This window comes from Mastomys coucha, unplaced genomic scaffold (assembly GCF_008632895.1).
Source record: "Mastomys coucha isolate ucsf_1 unplaced genomic scaffold, UCSF_Mcou_1 pScaffold2, whole genome shotgun sequence".
In the NCBI taxonomy this organism is placed as follows: domain Eukaryota; kingdom Metazoa; phylum Chordata; class Mammalia; order Rodentia; family Muridae; genus Mastomys; species Mastomys coucha.
In genome coordinates, this window is record NW_022196902.1 from 17087515 (window position 1) to 17097758 (window position 10244).

The following is a 10244-nucleotide window of genomic DNA, read 5'->3' on the forward strand; positions in this document are numbered from 1 at the left end:
CCCATGCAGGTTCCTGGTAAGAGCCCTCAGCCATGGGTCTGCTTGGCAGGGTCCAGACAGCTCAGCCCTTGCAGGTTCCTGGTAAGAGGAGGCACAGAGAGCACAAAATCCCCACCCTCTTCTCACACACCTTGCTTCACACATCTCTTCATCCACATCCTTCAGCACTAGCCTTTATAATAACTATAAATGCATTTCTTTGAGGTACGTGAGCCCCTCGAGCAAATCGCTTGAAGCCAAGGAGACTGGAAGACAGTCAGGATAAAAGCAACTTGAGGCTTACAACAAACTGAGGTTTAAACAAACAGGCAAATGAGAAGGGGGTTCAATTTTGGCGACTAAGCCCTTAAGCTGTGAGTCTGATGTCGTCTCTGGGTAGACACAGTTCTGTAGTTGCAGACATCCACCTGACCTTCCTCTTGTTCAGTTAATTCTAACATCCAATGATCAAAGTGAAATATGGCCAGGCATGGTGACAAACACCTGTAACCCCAGCACTTGGGGGGGCAGAAAGTAATATACACCTTTCTTCCAAAGGCATAATATGAAAATGGACCAAAGGGAAAAAAAGTCTGTCTTTATAGAAAAACAAAAAGAACATGGAGAATAAGCCACATTAATATGCATAATGTGTAGAACAAGATTTTAATCCTCAGACTGCCTCCTAAGAGTTCACCATCCAATTTTAACCATAAGGAAAATATCAGATAAATCCTAAATGAGGAACACTCCACAAAATACGACAATCCTCTCCAGACTGTGCAAGTCATCAAAATCAAGGAAAGTCTGAGAATTTAGGTGGAGAAGCCAGGGTGGGGGTCTTCAGTGTCATTCCTGGAGGGAGTCCTAGAAGAATAAAGGTAAGAGAAGGGGGCCCTGGCAATTATACTTGTCTCTGTCAGCCACAGGGAAAGGTGCGGGATTTCCCTGTACGAGGTTTACAACTTTCTGTAAATCTAACTGTTCTAAAAATACAGTATTTATTGGGGAACAGGGAAATCAGAAAAATTCAGAATTACTCTACTACAAATTTCCATTTTGCTTAAAACCTTTGGTCTATTTTCATTTTTTAAAATGTATTAATATTCTATTGTAGCTGTGAAGACATAAGTAAGAAATTATTCTACATGCAGTATTGATTCATCTCTTTGCATATAACATGATTTTTAATCATTTGTTTATTAATGAATATTTTTAATTATCTATATTTTAATTTCATGGGACTTGACAGTTGGAGTGTGGAAATGATAAATAATCTATGGTTTTGTTATGTGAAAAAAAAGCAAGTTAAATGTTTGAATGTTTATATATTTCAGCAATGTGTGATCAGTGTATGGACTTGGTTTTCACATATGTTTCCTAAGTGTATTGGACACTCTAGCCAGCAGTGGACACTCCAATTGAAGTGTCCAGAGCTGAAGGAATTCCACCCCAGCTGTTGGGAATAGTCTCCTACAGGGATTGCCTTGGCTGAAGAATGCCATGGGGTCACACTCTTCCTGAAATAGGCTGATCCTTCTTGCATAACCTCAAAGAGTTATTTCAATTGAGGACAACACATGGTGTAGCAAATGTGTCCACTGAACATGGCTCCCACTGGCCATTCACAGCACATCAGAGCTCACCTTCACCATCTGCACAGTCCTATGTGCTACTTCCCCTTCAGTGCAGACCCATGAGCAGACCCTGCACACCCAAGCACAATGGTCTAAATCTCTAAGTCTGTCTCCAGTTTTGTTTGCCAAAGCTGTAACACTGCTTCCTGCTGATCTGGGGCTGAAGAGAAATGACCCTGCCTGGCCCCATTACCCAGGCTCCCTGGCTCAAGCCAGAATAAACCAATGGAGAAAAATGGCAGGAGACTAGAGGAAAGTGAAAAGAAACAAACTATGGGGGTGCAGAATATGCTATCAGTGAACAGGGGCACAGGAGACCCTACCCCTCTCTGCTGCTATTTACTACCAACAGATTGGTGGAGAGGAGTTATTATTGCCTTCACGGTGTGCCCACCAGGTACCAATGAGCAGTTCCAAACCCTGGTCACACAGACCTTCTGGTTAAGTGCAATAGTCACAAGACAAAAAGCCACATATGTGAGAAAGGGATTTGCAGGGAGGAATGTGGGGTGATTGTAGGGTATGGGAGTCAGGTAGGAGGGTGGAAGTGAGATTAACCAGAGGGCATTCTGTACAAATATGAAATGGCCAAAAGACAAATGCAATTAATAATAAAAAAGACTCAATAGAAACAACGAGAGAAAGTCAAGTACATTTCTTTTTTCATTTTCCTTTTTACTGGCAACAGTGTAAAGGAAGCTCAAGCAACCTTTAACCTTTGAGAAAGGCCCAGAGTTGCCCCATCACAACAACACTGTGTAAAGGAAGCTCAAGCAACCTTTAACCTTTGAGAAAGGCCCAGAGTTGCCCCATCACAACAACACTGAGTATGCAGGGACAGAATTTACAAGTGGGTAGTGGACATGTGGGCTTATAATTGGGGAGGGATGACAGTTTTCCAACCATAATAACTTTTAATGTGTTTATTATGACTTCAGTCAATTTAATTATACATGTTCATGTGGCTAAAGAATCTCAAAAGTATATTTATAAAACATTTATGCCTGACCCTTTTCATTTGACAAGTGCAGCAGCACTAGTAATAAAAGTAGTAGTAGAAGGAGTATGATTTGAAGAACTATAGAGGGTTAGAAACACAAAGAACATTGGGGCTGTGGCCTAGTGGCAGGCTGTTTAGTGTGTGCAAGACCCAGGGTTTGATCCCCACATTACACAAACAAAACCTCTATGACATCACAATGCATAGTTGCTGTCCAATAGAAATTTTAAGACAATAGAAATGTTCTATATACCTGTAAATCTCAATGTTGTCATAAAACTTAGTACTGTACACTGGAAATGTAGCTCAGGTAATGAATTTTTACTGTATTTAATATTAATTCATTAGAATGTTAATATAATAACCACATGTGGCCATCCTATGGGGAAGAAGTTACAAAGTAGTCCTGAAATAGAATAGTATTTTCCTGTACCTACTCTTCAATTTATGCCTATCACTAATACCAAAATGATCTTTAAAAATGAAAATCAGACCTTATCGTGTTGCTAATACCAAAGAAGAAAACAAAACAAACAACCATCAGAAAAATACTTCAGTATTTTCCAGTCATTCTGAAAAACCCAAACCCTTCAGAAAGACTGCAAGATCCTGCCAGGAACTGGCCCTGGGACACACCACACACACACACACACACACACACACACACACACACACACATACACACACACACACACAAACACACACACACACAAACACGCACACACATGCACACACACACATACACAGAGGGGTACACACACACATACACAGAGAGGGGCACACACACATACACACACACGCATACACACATACATACATACGGACACAAACACACAGACGCACACACACGTGTGTGCACCTGCACACATATACACATACACACAAGCACACACATGCACACACACACACACACACACACACACACACACGCATGCGGGGGTGGGGAGGGCTTCAAACAGGAGTTCTGCACAGCAGGCACACCAGGCTGGGACTGAGATGCTTGCTCCTTTCTCCCAGGGCCTCTGCTCAGGCTCAGATCCCCCTCTCTGGGCCTGTTGTCTCCTCAGGGAAGCTTCTCCATGCCAAGATCTCAATCTTCTTACTCTCCATGCTCTGCCCTGTGTACAGCTCCTGGGCAGCATTTCCCACAACTGCCACTTGATAACTCCCTTTTGTGATTCTTGGACAGCTATCTAGGCCCCTGGGTGTGGACTATGAGAACAGAGCGATCATCTTCCAGCTGCCTGCGTAACACTGGAGTCCAGAGAGTCACACAACACTGTTACCCAAGGAGCTCCAACTTCTCAGTGAATAAATCACAAGGCACCGCAAGAACAGTAAACACAAATTCTGCATCTGGAGTTTATCAGGCAGAAACGTGGCACTTGTTATCCCTTTTCATATGGGTAAGGAAACTAAGACACAGGAAAGTTGGGGTCTTGCCCAGAACACACAGCAGTTGTTGGCAGAGGTAAAGTCAACACCCCAGCATTCTGGTTCCGAAGTTTGTCCTCTAACCACTAAGAGCTGTGGCCTCCACATGACTTAATAGCAATGGAGTGCTTGGGGACATGGGGGACAGGCCAGAGAGCAACAAAGAGATATTTCATGTGAGAGGTTACACAGACGGAGAACCTGAGGAGAGGACATAGGACGACCACTCCCAGGAGACAGACTATAACCAGCTTGCATAAAGTGCCTTGAAGCGTGAGGTGAGGCAGGCTGATTCCATGACAAGCTTCAATTTGGCAGTTCGGGAGACTAGGCCGAAATCTCAGTTCATGACATATGTGACATTTGCCAGTAATGATCTTTACAATTGGATGTTGCAGACCCCCCCCACCCCCATTTTAGAAAACCCATCAGCTCTCACAGGTCTTCTAGATTCGATCATGCTGACTCACCTGCCCACCTGGGCTGACTGTCAGCAACTGCTCCAGGTCCTCTTCATGGCAGAAGAGAGAGAGAAGATTGTAGGAGCCCCCGGAAATTGGTTCCAGGGCACATGGGCTGCCCACTCAAGTCCAGGCTGATTTCAATGGAGACTTGCCTTTGACTTTGACCCAACTGGGATTTTTAACACTGTTGAAGGTAAGGAGAGGCTCCAGGTCTACCGCCAGATTCTGATGGGGGGCCTCCAGATGATAAGGAGAGGCTGCCAGATGGCCCACAAATTTATCTAAAGTGAGCCAGGTGATGCAGGGAAAGATTGAGAGCCCCAGGAAATATCTAAAAAGACTTTTTGAAGCCTATAGGTCATACACTTCCTTTGACCTAGAAGCCTGAGAGCACCAGTCAGCTGTGAACGTGGCTTTTGTTAACCAAGCTGCCCTGAAGTCCATTGGAAGCCTCAGCACCAGCCAGGCTCTATTAGCCTTTGAATGGCAAGATTTGAAGAGAGGCTTTAAGGGACAACTAACATGGACAGGCCCGCCTTAAGGATTCAAGAACTCACCCACCATCTTTGACGAGGCACTGCAGGACTTGGGTGAATACCCCCAAATAACAATACTCCAGTATACAGATGACATCCTGAGTGGGGGGAGGGCACTTGGAAACATGGCACGAGGCCACAGGAGACCTGCTACAGGAGCTGAGTCAACTTGGCTACCAAGTGTCTGCTAAGAAGGCCCAGTTCTGTCAGCTTGAGGTCACCTGTCTGAGGTACATATTCAAGGGGGTCTGGCGAATGCATGCTGTCAGACACCCCGGAAGCAATCCATCCTTAGCATCCCAGTTCCATCAACCCAAAGTCAAGTATGGGAATTTCTGAAGGAGGTCTTGACCAAATTAACTCTTGAAACTAGCAGTGACTGGCTATCCCTCCTCCTTTATGCCTTACATAGGGCTAGGAACACCCTGCTATACTTTAGGTCTCATCCCCTTTGAGATCCTATATAGGAGGCCCCCTCCCATGCTGCCTAACCTCCAGTCTGATATCTTAGCTGAATATGACCAACATATGTTTTCTAAATCCTTGGAAGCTTTCCATAGGGTCTAGAATCAACTCTGGCCTGACATCTGCCAGGTTTATGAGTTTGCTCCATTCCCTAGCCCACATTGCTTTGAACCAGGTGACACAGTTTGGATTAAGAGACACAACCACAAGCTCTGGAACCTCTCTGGAAAGGACCTTACTCTGATCCTGACCACGCCTATGGCTATTAGGATAGATGGGATCAGGATGTGGATATACCACTCCCACTTTAATGCTGCCCCAGTGGACAAACTGGGAGCCCCCTTACTATCTGGGTACCCCCCAGGGGTGATGCAACAACCTCATCAAGTTCACAATGGCTGGCAAGAAGGCCTATTGGACACTAGTTTCTAACTCCTCTTATCCTGGACATAATACTGTTGGTGACCAGACAGGGACTCTACACTGGAAATAAGATAAGGTACCCCCAGCCTATTTCCCACCTCTGTAACCCTTACCACTGGTCCCATGCATTTTTATGGCCTGGTTGTAAATACAACTGTGACTTACTACTCTAGAGAGGATGTCACCAACCAGCTAGCACCTCCAAACAATCAGGTAAAAAGGGTGGCTGTGGTACTAGGTTCCCTCCTTGGCATAGGACTGGTCAGAGTTGCTAGTGTAGGGCCCCCCAACACTAATGCTCCAAGACAAAAATTACAAATGGATGGCAAGTGATGCAGATACACAGGAGATGGAAAAGTCCATCCCAGCCCTGCAGGATTCCCTATCCTCCCTGGCAGAAGAAGCCTTACAGAACAGAAGAGGTCTAGACTTGCTGTTCTTCCAGCAGAGAGAACTCTGTGCAGCCTTAAGTGAGGAATGTTGTTTCTATTGTTGACTACTTAGGTGGTCAAAGAATCCATGGCCTTAGTCAGAAAGAAACTACAGGACAGAAAGATAGAAAGAGAAGAGTCTCAGGGTTGGTATGAATCCCTCTTCAACTGGTCTCCTGGGCTGACCCCCTTTGTCTCCTCCATGACCGGTCCTCTTATCCTACTGCCTTGACTTACAGTCACTGTGTAATGGAATATAAAACAATCTTTGCTTTTGCATACTATTTGAGTCCTGGGTATCAGTCTTTGGTGAATTGTGGACCCTTACAGAGGTACTAAGCTCAGTCACCAGCAACCCTGTGAGACATGCTATATGCCTGCAGTCCCAGGGCTGAAGGGGTAGGGTAGAGACAGAAATTCTTAGGTTCCAGTGAGGGACCTTGTAGGACCAAGAAAGACAGCTCCATTGGGTACAGGTGCTGGCTGTCCAGACTGATGACCTAGGTCATCTCTGGGACCCACACAGTGGGAGGAGAGAACAGACTCCAGGAAGTTATTCTCTGGCCCCACATGTGTGCAGTGATACACACACACACACACACACACACACACACACACACACACACGAAGGAAAACACACAGAAGGAAGCAAGTAAACTTAATAAAACCATCCTTAGGAAGGTGGCTAGCTCCTGAAAAATGATATGAAAATTGATCTCTGACCTCTATATGCATGTCTACACACATAGTCACTGCACAGGTGGATGGATGGATGATAGATGGATAGATTGATGGAGAGATGATACATAGATATGATGGATGAAGAGAGAGAGAGAGAGATAATGTGGTGGCTTGAATATGTTTTGCCCTATTAGGAAGTGTGGCCTTGTTGGAGGAAGTGTGTCACTATGGGGGTGGGCTTTGAGAATCTCAATGCCTGGAAGTCAGTATTCTTTTAGAGGTCTTCAGATCAAGATGTAGAACTCTCAGCTCCTCCTGTGACATACCTGCCTGGATGCTGCCATGCTCCCATCTTGATGATAATGGACTGAACCTCTGAATCTGTAAGCCAGTGCCAAGTAAATGTTGTCCTTTACAAGAGTTGCCTTGGTCAACTCTTGTGTATCTCTTCACAGCAGTGAAAATCGTAACTAAGACAGACAGACAGACAGAAATAAGTAGGTAGATAGGAGTTAGGAAGGTAGGTAGATAGATAAATAAATAGATAATAGAGAGATAGACAGAGAGATACAGACAGACAAAGCCATAGATACATAGAAACAGATAGATAGATGATAGATAGATAGGTAGATAGATAGATAGATAGATAGATAGATAGATAGATAGATAGATAGATGATATATAGACAGAGAGACATAAATACATAGATATAATAGATGTGGAAATCTCCTAGCTGAGTGCAGTGGAAGGCTGTGTGAGCAGAGCTGAAACACTTGGGAAAGACATCTTGATTTCTTTGATTCTTTAACTGAGAGAGTCCAAAGAGAGAAAACTATCCAATAACAAATACTGAATAACAAATAACACTTAGTTTATACTCTACATGATCCCTTCACTTTGCTTGAACTGAAAGACCCCGTAGGGAGTTCCTGCTCAAGTCCTGGGAGACATGCACCTAAAGAACACGACAGGCCATCTCATGAAAAAACATGAGGCATTTTTATTTCGGAGCTCCAGTTCGACCCCCAATCTCACACAGGAGACCAGGAATCGACCACGAGGCCCAGGGGTTAGGGGTTTTTATAGGAAAAAGGTCTGAGGAAACAAAGGAATTGGTGTGGCTATACATGATTGGCTATTTTAAATGTAGTTAGAGTTGAAAATTCCTAAAAGGGGAGTGCTAAGAGGACCAGGTGGCCCACTAGTCAATGTCCGCCCCGCACGTCCTTGCAGGCCTGGGCCATGGATATGTCCTTGCATTTTTACCCTATCTCTATGGTTTATGTCTTCCTGACCTGTCAGTCCCTGGCCACTTGGCTCTGCTTTGATTTAACTCTTTCAATCCCAGACTTACGTGGGCAAGCTCGTGCTGGATTTTTATTTTCCTTTTCAGAACCATTCCAGAAAAATCAGTAATGTTTTTCTTTCCTTTTCCAATGGATGACAATTAAATGCATACTTGTGTCTCCTGGAGCTCTTCACAGTTCTTTAAACTGACTATATACAGTATTTAAATAAACAATACACAAATGGCTTTGTATTCATTTCCCTGGGTAACCCAAAAATAGCTAAGACTGAGAGTCTTATCTATTCACAGTGCTCTGCACCTTCCCACCTGAACAGATTTCATTTATACTTCCTAGAATCCCAGAAATTCAAATCTCTATGATGCTAGGTGGCATTCTATCAAAAACAGATGTTTTTGAACAATGCGTTATCACGGAACAAACTCAGTGCCAAGAATATTTAACCTGATTCACCATCACCTGAGGAGTACCACTAAGAGATCCCTTTGGTTGGCTGTGTCAAGTAACTGCTCTGCTCTACAGAGTGTGCTGCAGTGCAAGTTTAACCAAAGAGCTCTCCTGACCCAGTGCTGTAAGAAAAATCAATGTGATGTCTGGATAGATAAATGGCAGACTCAGAAAAACATCTGCTATCTACCTGGCCATAGCAGAAACTTGGCTGTACTTGAAGCAATAAACAGCAATTAAGGGGAAAGTCACAGCAGGGTGAGGATGGTAACTAAACTAAGAGCCTTGGGCGAGGGCACAGAGTTAGTAAGACTATCCAATAGACTATCTAGTAACAGGGAAACTGTGCCTTGAAGGGAAGACTCATCAAGTGTCCACTGCAGTCCAGGGAAGCAGATGGGCCACTGGAAGTAGGACTAGTAACGAAGTTTGCCACAATCCAGGCAACATCTAGCACTTGGTTTTTTGTCTTGTTTGCTGTATTTAATATATGATAGCAATGGCATGATTGATTATTGATTAGAATTCCCAGGAACAAAAACCCCAGTTGTTGGGCCTCAGACCCATGTTTGCTAGAACACTCCAAATTTTAACATGCAAAATGATGACCCAGAAGGTCTGGGGTGGGGCCTGTGACATTTGATTTCTTAGAAAATCTGAAAGGATGGCACTGAGCTGTTACAAGGTCACACTACTAACTACAACAAAAAAGAAGTACTGCTCAGGGAACACAATGTGCCACCTCATATATGTCATCTTACTCTCTTAACAATACATGAGGTGGTTCTAGTTTTACAGCCGAGGAAGCTGATATTCAGGACACAGTCTTTTCTTTCTCAATCAGCTAGTCACAATATTAGTTTAAACTAAATTCTGTCTGACTCTAAAACTATTCATCAACAACCACACTGATGAGATCCACAGAGTGACACGTTTTGTGATCTTAGATAATCTCTCAACCTTTTCTGAGGCATGAGTTTTCCACCTCCAACAAGGAGTGGAAGCTGACAGGACCAAATGATGTAGTGCCTGGAGAAGTCCTTGGAATCTGTAAAGGCTGAGGAAAAGGCTCAGTGCCCAGCGAGGAAACTGCTTGTCATACAAGACCTACATTTAAAAAAGCCAGGTCTGGTGGCACATGCTTGTAAAGCCCCCTACAATGGAGGAACCCTTCTGGTTTTAACCCAACTGCAAGTTCTCATTTCAGGCAGAAAACTACTGTTCTGCCATCAATGGCTGGTGTGTTATATGCACTTTCAGTTCCATCATACAGAAAAATTAATGGTGGCTAAGTTTTAATAATTAGAATTATTAATAAATTAATAAAATCAGTGTGATAAGTGTCATGTCTCCATCTAGGACATTCTTTTTTTTTCAGATAAAAGAAAAAATGAACTTTTATTTTGACTTATAATGCAAAATGATTACTAAAGACATTGA

The 10244-nt window shown here is 43.7% G+C and overlaps 1 protein-coding gene across 1 annotated transcript in view; it reads right to left on the reverse strand.

The window, feature by feature from the left end:
- Nucleotides 1–10244, reverse strand: part of Enpp1 (ectonucleotide pyrophosphatase/phosphodiesterase 1) — a 145780-nt gene that overhangs the window by 121691 nt on the left and 13845 nt on the right. The window lies entirely within an intron of this gene.